Genomic DNA, 13,311 nt, shown 5'->3' on the forward strand with positions numbered 1-13,311 from the left:
TCTCTAATTTAACTTTATGAGGCTCTAACGGCACTATGCACCCGCATTAACACGACACGCAGCTCCCCCTTGCTTTCCGATAACACCGACAGCTGAGCTTGCACCGCGTGTTTTTAACCTTTGCATATTTCCCTGCGCAGGCAGACATGCAGAAACGTGTACGCCACACTCGTCTGGTCATGTTCAGACTCGTCACCAACGGTTTGTGGCTCTGAAATGACTGTAACCCTTCAGAATTCACGCCAAGTGGTAGGTCACATTGCAAAGATAGTGGAGAAAAAAAAAACATAAACACATTTCTATGGATGCAGCTCATATGAAGAAGAATGCCTTGTAAGGCCAGCAGTAATTTGATGGTCATTTTAATGGTTTAGCACAGTGAAAGTGTTGATTCTTTGATTTATTCTTCCTCACAGAGTGAGACAGGCTGGACAGAAGAGAGATGCTTTCATAGGCTGCCCATGAATGCAGAGTGAGACAATGTGGGCCCTGGTAATAAATTAATCATTTATTTCTGCAGACCTAAAGCATCTGAAAAAAAAAAACCTGAAGGAGGAAGAAAATGCACAATTCAGACAGTCTTTCTCAGATCGGGTGCTCAGAACTGAAGCATTGGAGGATTTTTTTTTTTTGGGGGGGGGGGGGTGTTTGGGGTTGGCCTAGTCGAGGGAAATTAACAAGCTTTGCGCTGAAAATGGTGTAATACAAGTGCCCTCTGGCTGTGATTCCCAATGGAGTAGTTTGTGAGGGTGTGTGGGGCCAAAGAGGGGGGATGATGGAGAATGGAGGGGTGGGGGTGGGGGGCACTGGGTTATGGGAACCCACCAGCTCCAGGCACCCCTCCAAAAGACTGAATAGTGTCACCCAGCACAGTCAGCCTTTAGGCTCTGTTCTGGTTCCATTTGCAATCAATGGGCACAGTGGACTTTTATATCACAGAACTATACACTATGTCCCAAAGGGGGGGAGGGGTTAGATCCTATTCTAGCTGACTTTTAGAGCAAGAGGCGGGAACACACCCTGGACAGATCAACAGTCAGTCACAAGGCTGATATGCAGAGACAGAAAACCATTCACAACGTTGTCAAAGCCATCAACTGAACAACTGAAAACGGTGTATTGTACCACTTTGTAAACACACACCAACCGGTTGGCCTCCAAAATGATGTCCATCTTTTGAGTGCCCTTTTGTTGGCATTTATTAACAAGCATATTGCACAACTACCGCTGATGAGTTCAGTAGAAACAGTACGGCAAGTGTGACATGTATGAGTTTCCAACCAACATTTTAAAGGGCATGCAGGGGTAGATAAAGCTGCTGGATGCAGACAACCCATGATGCTTCAAAAGCAGCTACTGCCATCTTTTGGAATTAATAAAGTACATGGGAGGTTGCCTACAGCCACAGCTGTGAATGCAATGTTTTCTGACACGGTGCTAATTGGAGACCCTGGCAGTTACTTGCTTCTGTCGAGTCTCTTGGTAACCTTTTGAAGCGCGTAAGCTTGAAAAAATACTGCACTGCAATGCATACATACTATTAATTGGAATAAAGTGGCCCGGTGAAAGAATACAGACTTCCCTCTCGGCAAGATCTGCTGCGTTCAAAGACGCCTCTCAATTATTCAGAGCGCTCAGGAGGAATTCAGAACGCTGTATTAATTTTTAAGAGCTTTTCTTGGCTAAAGGCGCTCCTTTTTTGCGGCGTCTGTCTCTCCTTTTCCACCCTCCAACCCCTCCAATGGCTTCCCATCCCTCATTATTTTCCTGCTTCTGCCCTCATTTGTCTGCATGTAAAACGCTGTGGTGAGCATAAAAAACAAGCTGTCCTCATACAGAGCTAGTCTTCTCTGCTCCTCTCTGTTGAGAAAAAAAATCTCCATACACTACTGTTTTCAGTTATAGGCTTCCAGGATGTTTTTTGTTTATTTATTTTTTTATGAACTGGTTTCTGAAAACCCAGATTACTAATAATGGGTTTTACCCAGTGATTATGTTTCATAGGAGACAGGTCATGGAATAACTGTATTTTTGTGGGTCGGTAAGTTGACACATGCACACATCTAAAAGAGAAAACTGTCTGCACCATCCCAGGTGTTGACAAGATCTATTTGATAAACATGAGCGTGTCACAGGCTGATTATATGATAAACATTGCAGAGGTCAGCATGTGTATGGGTTAATTAATTTGGGGAATATTGTTGGGAAAAACTTTGAACATGTGTGTTACAAAATCAGTGCTTCAACACATTCCCACTCATCGCATTTGCTGCTTGGTTTGTACAAATTAAAGCTGAAAGCATCTTGCAGTACATTTCGAGCCTGTTGAATCAGTACATTTCGGAACAGAACTTGCTGTCAAAGCAAGCCCTCCCCGCTCAAAAGCGACAGCTCAGCAGTTTAGTCGCGCAGCAGATTACGCTGGTCTCTTTCCACTGTTGATGCATGAAAGTTTTGGGCCTTGTAATTGAAGTAAAGTGCAGAAGCTGGGAAAATAATGCAAAGTGCCGGTAGAAGCATTTTAAGGTAATTAACAGACATATTCAATGGCCCTGCCCCCCTGCCAAGTACCTACTCTGCTCACCATGGATCTATTTACTATTTGCACTTTTCAATTAGTAAAAGCAGCTACTATTTCAAGTACTTGATCACCTGAGGTTCCAAGCATGCTGGATGATGTAAACCACTTCTGGTCATTCATTGGTGGAGTGGATTGCAGGTGGTCCGCTACGAACGAGTTCTGTTTCTAGACTGTGATGCAAGTCGAATTGTAATGTAAATCAAATCTTACACCTAAATTAAGTCATAAGCCACTCACCCTGTACACAGAACACATGAACAGTATAATAAAACACTAAATACTGTGCAGGAAGTAAATGAAACGGTAATAAGAGAACAACTTAGTTTTATCCCTGTGGTTTATTGGGAGGAGGAAGTAGGAGGATCTGCAGAAGGTGCTGAAGTAGAGTGTAAAAGATCACTGTCTGAATCGACGTACGGCTTTCTAGGATACAGTGTTGATTCTGGTCTTCTGGCCAGAGCGCAAGCAACCTTTCCATCAATAAGACGCTACATTGCTTAGTTATCACTGTCGCTTTCATAAAAGTAGATGATTTTCCATGCTCAAGGATCTTATCCTTACTAACAGATGTCACAGTTGAACGGCCAAGACCAAAACTGCAGCCAATATTGATGTACACAGTTTGCAGCGTGTGTTGAAACAAATTAATCCAGTGTTTATGGACCAGAATTAAGTAATTAATTTATGGGGGTGGGTACGTAACCACCAAATGGCAAAAGTCAGAGTGACACAACCCGAAGACCACCTGTGTATATACTCCAGCCTTCACTTTGCTGTCTTTGTCAGTTTCCTTGGTGCCCTCAGTCTCCTCTTGGATAAAATCGGTCTCCTTATTTAGATGTAAATACCCTTCATTGCCTCGACAAATGCGTTTAATTTTCCATTGTGCTATTTTGAAGTGGAAAAGTAGAGGCGAGTAGAGCTGCGCCATGTCAAAATAGCGATAATCAGGGCCCAACATGGTAAAGATGTGTGCCAAGCGGTTAGATATATCCCACTTTAATTGCACTTAAAAGTCCTCAAAACATGTTCCTGACTTTGGAGGTTTGCATGCCCTGTGAAGTGAGCCCTGTAAATGCCCCCACGTTTACATACTTTCCTTCTTAGACATTTTCTCCTCAGAATTAAGATAGCCAATACAAGTTTGCATTGTGGCTACATATCTCACTCATCTGTTTACATTTTTAACCAAGAACCATCAGCTTTTCTTCATTTTCGCGATCTCTTATGTGTGCCTACAGAGCTTTACTATTTCTAAACTGACTTATGACTGCCTGAAACCCAAGATTTCTCATCAGAGTTAATAATATTATCTCAGAATACTACCATGACCTAATACTGGACGGGCTGGAAAATCAGGTTACACCAGTACAGTCACTTTGTCGTTGGCCACAATAAATAAAACATGTAAAAACACGGCAATTACGCGCTGACACACGCCATACAAGCCTTGTTTGCTCTGTCAAAACAAGACACCTCTGCAAATAGTCATATGTAAACCGTATGTACAGACCTGTGGTTGCGTTGTACAAATACGTAATAGTATGTGCAGAATTTACACTTGTAAGTCCACATTTGTGTGTTTCTCTCCACTTTTGCACCATCTAGCAGAACTATTTTAGTGAAAAACCTTAATGATTGGAGCATACATGAGCATGCATAAATGCAGTGTACTTGTGTTGGCACCGGCAGGGATGGGGTGTTGCTTGTCTCCATAGCGACTGATAGCTTGTCAAGCAGGTTGGGGGCACTTGCAGTTGGAGTGATAGCTGATAACAGACCACTCCACACACACACACACACACACACACACTCACACTAGCATTGCACAAATTTGCACGTCGTACTCAATCTCTAAATCTGCTTGCAAGTTTTTGTGATAACCACATTGCTGAAGAATGGGCCCCTTGCTTGTCGCACTCCTCCATCACTCCGTCTCTCACACACACACACACACACACACACACACACACACACACACACACACCAGTATACCTTAAGTTGAGGCATGAGTCACTCAAAGTCCACCCTAAAGCTTACAACTGTTTCCCCCTCCCCTCTGGAGTCTCAAGATTTGGCGCTCCAATCTGACTCTTTGGCTTTAAAACTTTAATGTGTTTTCTTTCTGAGCCTGTCTCTTTCAGTTACACCACTAAGTCAGCAAAGGGCGGGTTTAGGTACTCCTCCTGATTAACAATTAATCAACTACCAAGCAGAGGAGAGGGATGGATGAGGGGCAAATGACGTTTAACAGTCAAAAGTGTAACTTGACTAATGTTTGCTGTTCTCATTGATTTAGCTTTCGATTCCGGCTTAGTTATGGTGAGTTTGGATTGATGGCATCAGATTATTACGATTATGTTAGATTAACTATTTTTGAGCAGGATTGCCCTGATCCAACTTTTTCACTTCCGAGCCGATAGCGATATTTCAATATATATATATATATATATATATATATATATATATATATATATATATATATATATAATTTTTGTTTTTTTTGCTTGACCAAGTGATATTACTCAGAACAATCATCAGCAACAGTAGTTATGACAAAAAACTGACTCATTTTCTTCTTTATGCTTCTGGGGTATAGTTTTATCTACAATGTAGTGACAACAAGGCATAATATAGCGAGGTCTGAGATTCTGAAGTAGCCTTTAAACCCGACCTACTCACCACCAACAGGGGTTGGTCATCTTTTCTGTTATAGCTAATGACTTCTTGTCGTCCTAAGGGAGTTTCCCTAGTTCAAATGTGCAATATGTTTGGTCGTATTAAACTTCCCTGGTTCTGTGTCACCGTGGGAAATTTGTGTATAACAAGTTTTGCACTCAGCTGCGACGTCTTTTTCGGACTTCAACTAAAACGACACACGGCCGACATCATTCCTAATCCTACTCCTACTGTTAACACATTAGCGCACGCTGTTATTGTGCTTGGGCGGAGTCTGGAATCGACTGCTTGTATCAAAGTGCCAATATTGGAGATTTTAAATGGAGTCCGATATTAGCCGATACTCTTGTGAACACACAGGATTCTCTTGTCTCAGAAGTCTTACAGTAGTTCTGTTGGGCTGTTGTACCAGGCATGCCAGTTTGTAGTGTGTATTACAGCTCTTCTAAAAGGGTTGCTGTGCACACCGTGGCTTTCAGTGTTCCACATTCTCCATGGAGCATTAAAACAAGGGAATGATGTTTCTGGGTTTCTTTTGGGTGTCTGATTATAGCTCCCAACAATGTCCCTGCTGCTGTTTCCCAGCATAGAATGTGGTCCATTGTTAGTACAAGTAGTCCTACACAAGTAACTAATCCCACTCCTCATAAAGTCATGGACGTCAGAAGTATGTGTACATGTGTGTTTGTGAGGGGATGAAGAAAGCCTTTATTGAGCCACAGAGGCTATAATAGCACCTCCCATACTTTCTCTTTACTTTGTCAGGATAGAAACTAAAACAACTATTCATTTAGACCTTGGACGTAACTAAAGTTCGCCTCACCTGGAGTTTTTGGCACACTCCACGGGGAGGCCTGCCTCACACGTTGAAAACCTCCACTCTAAAGTTTGGATTATGCTTCTGGGTAGTCACTATGGCATTCCCATCCGACACCGTCGTGATCCTTTTTACAGTTCCTTGTCAGGGTTGAGTGAATGAGTACATGTGCTGTTTGCTGCAAAAACACTAAGGGCAATGCCATTCGAAAGAGAGAGACGGTGAATGGTGTTGGAGCTAACTGAACAATTTGTTACAACCGTCAGTTTTATTCCAAATAATGTTAAGCCGAAGATGGCGGCGAAGATGTTCGCAAAGATGGGCTGTACACCTTCTGAAAGAGTTGTGTATACACACAAGAAATACAGGTGGTCCTTGTGTTATGTTTCGTGGTTACAAACACACTCCCATAAATTTAACGCTGTACAAAAAGAGAAATAATTACATGTCGCACTTCACATCACAGAGGAAGGGCAACTTCACATTTGTTTTTGGTTTTTTTTAGGTTAACTTTTTGATTTTACCATCCATTTTACCAGGCTGCATGCCTGGTCCAAGATGCTCAAACGGCATGACCATGAAGAAGGATAAAAAATGGTATTCTTGAACATATGAAAGGATCTTCTATTATGAAGTAGACACTGAAAGCTCGTGGTGTCATTGAGACTTCATCCTCCCAATAAGTTCTAACCCATATGGCGAAACTGGAGATGGACCCACTTTACATTTATCTGTTATTTTTTATGATACCTGGGTAAACCTTTGTGTTTGCAGACCTGTGTTTTATAGAAGAGAGTGGTGGTTGGGTGTGGGAAGGGGGGGTGGTGTTGATACAGTAGAGCAGATATGCAGGCAGTCGATATGGGTCAATCTAATAAGTATGTCCTTGTGTGTTTGCTGACAGTGCACTATCTGACTTGACCTTTAGCCGCACGATCGGGCTACTTTGTTTGATTGGTAAAAGACGTTAAAGCCGATAAGCTGCCTGAATCTTCTAGCAAATTAACCCAGCTCTTTCCCTTGGAGAGGTGAAGACTGCGGCGTAAGTGAAATCTTACTCCCAGGCTGCGGACAGGGGCACGTCTTACCTTTAAGCCGACGAAGGGAAAGGTCAGAATTTGACTGGTGTCCCAGTGACCCAGAGAGAGAAAAGAGCTGCAGTAGAGAAGTCACCTTTTCCGACACTCCTGTTGGAATTCAACACAAGAGTGTTGCATTTGCTATGAAGGCTTAAAACATCGACGCTACACCTTGGACCATAACAAAGGTTATGGGTCAATTCATCAACGAGCTGGACATATATTTGTGGCAAAAATTGACAGGTTTAGTGATTCCAAAAGCCAAATAAAGGTCCGTATAAGCCCCAGAAAAAACAGATGAGACTATGTTTTTGTCAACCAATCAAAGCACTGCAGTGTGTCATACTATTGGTCTTGCTGCTCCTACAGAAAAAAGCAGTAGGCATTGGTAATTTTTGTACTTTGGAGTATTTTAAGGTAATGTTTATTAATGAATTTCTAAGTATAATAACTGTACGCTTTCCACTTGATCAGATTGCTGGATATGCATTTTTTTGTTGTTTTTTTTCACTCGCTAAGAAGCTTTTTGAGCATTCCACATTTATCCTTTCTTTGCTTTCTGTCCTTGCTCTACATCAGTAGTGTGGCTATTGGGCAGTGAAAATACCCAATAGTGTGTTACTCTGTCTTTCATTGCTTATGAGAGCATGAAATCACTCCAAAGCCTCAAGGCACATTGAGCATCGCTCTGCCCAGACACACAGTGCTATTTCGCGCGCGCGCACACACACACACTTGATATATCGCTTTATTCTTGCTGTGTGTTTGAATGCATCGTAGGTGCATGCATGTGTGATTCCTCTCTGCATGTAGCGCATCCCTCGGTTCCCACAGCGACCCAAGTGAGCCATCTGCCCATCAATCACTAGTGCAGGCTGAGGAGAGTAAGCGATACCCGCAGACATTGACCCCCAAGACCTGTAGCATCTCAACATGGCTCCAGGGGCAAGGACAGAACGTACAATACACACATAAACACACACAATTTGGAGGGAAACCAGCGAGCGGGAAGAGAAATATTCGCAAACACACATCTCTTATGTCAGTGGTTCAAGGCTTTTGTGTGCAAGGGGCCCTTCTACAGTGAAGGCTTTGTGCCTGCTATGAATACGTAGGCGTGTGTGTGTGTGTGTGTGTGTGTGTGTGTGTGTGTGTGTGTGTAATAGTTGTGAGTCCTGAGGGGGGCAGGGCTAATGCAAGGGAAAGCCCTTGGCTTCAGCTGTTGTCATACATTTTCTCTCACTGACTTTTATCCCCACTTTTACCCTCATACAAATAACTTTCACAGTTGTGCGAAGCCTTCAGGTCACCAAAAGAGCAAAGAAAGCAAAAGCAGCCATAGCTTGCTTTTCCCCATCTTTCTCTATGTTCATCCAACATAATGTTAATGGTGGAGGGGGGTTGTACAGTGTTCATGTGATCTGGCTGCAGAGTCAAGTGAGCAGGGAAGTATGCACAGTCCCACCCTGCTATGCAACATTGACTTTACATTTAAGAGACTCTAATTACAGGGATGTTGGAGATATGCCTTACATCTCTGCAGCCATTACATCTTAGCATAAAAGCTCTCTTTCATTATACTGTTAATAATAGCTCAATTATTTTGTGGAGAGCTGTAAAACCACACAAAAACACTCCACCTTGGAAACGTCTGAAAACATGCTCGCGTTTTGAGCGGTCATCGTTGTCGAAATTCTTATCATTAGAATCAATTTAAGTCAGCTTGCTGCAAAAAGTCAAGTTCTGGCATGTTAGTAAAATTGCATTCTTGGAAGTAGTAAGAAAGACTGGGAACAAAGTGGTTACACGGCAAAAAAAAACCAAACACACGTTCTGCTGACTGTTTGCTGACCACACAATATCCCAAACGCACACTCAATACTTGTTAAAGTACAGTATTTTTATCATTATTACAGTCAGACTTCATTTAGGGATGACTAAGGTTTATGGTCAGGGTGGCTGTATAGTCGACTTTCTCTAGTCCGAATTATGCACATACAAATATATTCATGCAAAACTTTTTTTTCCCCTCATCTTTCATGAGCTGAACTAAAATTCCAGTTTTTTAAAAAATCGAGGCAAACCTCCCCACCACAAAGCAGTCCAGCCCACGAAACCCGCCGGCGACAGTGGACCTATCAACACCGCTCCACCCTGCCGAGATCCACCAGACCAGAAGACAACCTGAAAGCCACATCACACGCACTTCTCCACGCGTTCTCCTTGATGAGTAGTTATGTGCGGATCGATACTGAAATATTGATACAAGCGATATCAGATCTTTAGGCTCTAAAATTGATTCTCAAATCAAATCGTATCGATACTTCAGTCATTTGAGGTAATGTATACCATTAACAGGAACACAGTTCATCCATCCTTCCATTTTCTATGCTCATCCTCATTAGGGTGGCGGGGGTATGCTGGAGCCTATCCCAGCTGACTTTGGGCAAGAGGCAGGGTACACTCCGGGCTGGTCACCAGCCAATCACAGGGCACATTTACACAAACAACCATTCACACTCACATTCACACCTATGGACAATTTAGAGCCGCCAGTTAACTAACATGCATGTTTTTGGAATGTGGGAGGAAACCGTAGTACCCGGAAAGAACCCACGCATGCAAGGGGAGACCATGCAAACTCCACACAGAGACGCCCAAGCGGTGATTCGAACCCAGATCTTACCCCTAACGAGCTAACCGCACGGCACTCGGAACACAGTTAAAAGTAACTAAATTATTGAGACCTTGTCCAAATGATATGCAGTTGTTTAAAATGAATAAATTACTCTGATATCTTATATTCTTTATTTTATGAGCTATGCTATCGGATCGGTATCACCAATACCAGTCAGAATTTTACTCCGTATCGAATTGGAAACAAAATCACCGGTATCGCACATCACTAATGATGAGGGCGTGTGTAGGAAGCGCAAGATGGTTGCTCCGAAGCACACCAGATGTCACGAGACCAAAACACAACCAGAAATTAGAAACCACAGGGTTCATAGCGTGAAGAAAAATAGTGGCCTATACGGAAATTACGGTGGTCTTTTCAGTTCATTCTATGATGCAAGTTGGCAGTTATGATTAGTAACTGTCCGGAGCAGTGATTGCATTGATTATTGCTCACCTGTGTCATACTTTAGCAATTGTTCTGGGTCCAGGGAAGTGTACTCCACTTGAATAGGGATCAGAGCACTTACACGGGTCAAACAAACCAGACTTTTGGTGTCAACTCTGCCCAGGCATGACACAGATTGCCTAGTGTGAGTACACCGTAAACACTAAGGTGTTATGAACATTTGACATTTAAAAGCGTGCCCACATACATCCGCTCACATCTTCTGCTTTAGCATTGCACTATTTAGACTTCTCTGGCAGACAAAAAAAAAATGAAAGGAGGAAGCACATTTTGGAACAAAACAAATTTCCCTTTGGTTATGATAGAGGCTGTTGTACAAATTGTCAGATGTCGCTGCCAAATTTAGACAGGAAGCAGCTGACAAGAGTTTCTGATGTGGTTTGGTGGCAAGACATGCACTGTGTTGGAAATGACACCTGCAGCAGCCCAGGCGTGAGATTTTCCTCTTGCGTTACCTTTACAGCTGTGCTTTGTAACAGTCAATCAGTCCTCACTTAGCCCATTAGTCTTGTTGCCCTTGTGTTTTGTTTTTTTAAAAAACTTTTTTAGTGACATAGGTCAAAAGGAATTGATCAGAAATCCTTTTTTTATATGAGCACTTCAGTCAATATGTGCATTATTAATGGAGCTCCATCGCCTCCCATTGGCTGATCTGTCTACTTAAAAGGAGTTTAGCATGTGTGTGTGAAACCATTCTGTGACTGACCTTTTGTGGACCACCGGATCCCCTGAGGACAGTTGGTCCTCGGTTATCGCTTTTGCAGTGACATCACTGTGCGGTTGAAAAGCTTTTAGTCAGATTAATGTACAGTGTATATGCATGCGTGTGTGTGTGTGTGTGTGTGTGTGTGTGGGTGTGTGTGTGTGTGTGTGTGTGTGTGTGTGAACCAGATCCAGCTTATCGTGGTATGTGCATTAACACATAAGCACACAGTACGGATGATGACAGAGATGGATGAATATTTATTGATCATTTGCAGGAAATTGCCACACAGTGCAATCAACTTTAAAATATAATATTAAAAAAAACTGAAAACATGCACGTGATGTGCGTGCATATGCACAATATGAATGGGTAACTTTCAATATACAGTGTCTTACTTTTTTTTTTGTATGATTCAATTTTTTTGCCTCAGTTTTTGTACACTGTCAGTTTTTGTATAGCATTGCACGCAACAAACTAGTCCATTTACGACTGTTCTACGAAATCCAAATCAAGCACTCGTTGCTGACTCACCATTTTTTGAGTGCGACTACTAAATCACCCGCCATGGGGCCAAAGGAAGTTGCGAGCACCAGCATCGGATGGCTGTACGGGAAGTCCGCATCAACAATAAGTTACATCCATTTGTTTTTTAGAATTATCTCGCATTGTTTCTAGAATTATTCTCTATGAAATGTATTTTCTGTTAATATTTGGGTGTCTGGAACAGATAAATTGGATTTACATTTTTTGTATGGGTAAAAATTGTCTTGGTTTTTCAGTTTTAGCCCGAACTTTTGGAACAAATTAAAAATTAAAACTGAGATACCACTGTACATACAAATCTTATAATTACACACATGTTGCTTATATGTGGATATGAGACAGTACAATATACTAAAAGAACCGCACTACTGGTAATGGAAACCCAGCATATTTTGAAAGTAACTTTGTTTGATATTTTCAATGAATACAGTGGAATCCAACCCACTTAATGATAATAATGTGTTACTGTTTCCTATTAGAATACTTGGAGAACACATTGCAGCTTGCGTTTGTGCATTTGTTGGCTTGATTAACCCCCCCACTACCCCCCCGGCCACATTATAACATTTAGCATTCCCGTAATCCATCATTTCCACAGCCTCAGCTCAGTTGTGGGATCTATATAAGCCCCAACTCTGTAAATATGGGTTAGTGTGCCTCATGCTGCCTGTCTACACTGCACCGCCCCCCAAACCCCCTCCAACCCTCGTTCGTTCTCCTTCCCAGTGTTTTTCTTGGCATTTTTATTGTTTTGGGTTTTTTTGTCCTCCTACTTCCTTTTTGCCTTTTTTTTTTTTTTTTTGCCACCACAGCAAACCAGTCCCGAGTCAAGTAGAGCGACTATTTAATGTATATGTGAATGCATTTGTTTTGGACATACGTAAGTACGTATACATTATTTTGCTCTGCGTGGGCTTCCTTCTTGTGCCAGTAGTTTGATGGCTGGAGACTGAACTTTCACCAGGTGACGGGTACGCTCTCATCTCGTCTATACACTCAATTCTGTTGCAATTCATTTTTAAAATGTAGGCTCCCATATGCACGTAACTTTGCAACATAGCCAAAGCGTTGCTGGCCTGTCAAAAGACCAATGCCAAATATGGGACGTCAATCCTCTCTTTAGCATCAAGCTTCTTCTGTCAACAGTTGTTATGCCACAAGACGAGCAGGCCAGCAGCAAACGCCGAAGGAACAAGCGTCTATATTTGTCTGTCTGAGCCTCATTTGGCCTCCATGTCTGCCTGCCTCTCCCTCTCTGTCTCTTCCTTCTGCTCATTCGCTGTGACTCCCCTCAGCCAGTCTCCTTTCTCGGCCCCCCTGTATAATTACTGAAAACTGTACAGAGACAGCGGCATGGCTCTGCACCGAGCCCTCGCCGCCATTGGCTGCCCGGCGCTCCACCTCCACTTATGATTGGCTGCGGGCCTCAGTGTGAGATTCAATCAGCTGGGTGGAAGTGTATGTAGGTCAGTGTGTAGCGATGCGAGCCTTTCCTTCCCCTCCTCCAACATCTCGGCACTGTTGTGTTAATTGGCCGTGTTCCAAGTTCGAAACCCAAGAGAGACTTGAGGGCGAGAACGGAGAGGAGGGATGAAGCGGTCGAGGTTGAAAGAGGAAGGGAAGTTGGCGAGCGGAGGAGGAGGTGGTGGTGTTGGAGGGGGAGGACTTAACATGGGGTGCCCTGTTGCACTCAGCAGTGCAATAGCACAGTGTGGCTCTTGACTTGTTAAGAACATTTGCTTGCACCTAAATTGGGTCAAA

General features: G+C 42.8%; 1 protein-coding gene across 2 annotated transcripts in view; it reads left to right on the top strand.

The window, feature by feature from the left end:
• foxo3b (forkhead box O3b) overlaps positions 1-13,311 on the top strand; it is a 58,112-nt gene that overhangs the window by 16,952 nt on the left and 27,849 nt on the right. The window lies entirely within an intron of this gene.

This window comes from Dunckerocampus dactyliophorus, chromosome 19 (genome assembly GCF_027744805.1).
Source record: "Dunckerocampus dactyliophorus isolate RoL2022-P2 chromosome 19, RoL_Ddac_1.1, whole genome shotgun sequence".
Classification (NCBI taxonomy): Eukaryota; Metazoa; Chordata; class Actinopteri; order Syngnathiformes; family Syngnathidae; genus Dunckerocampus; species Dunckerocampus dactyliophorus.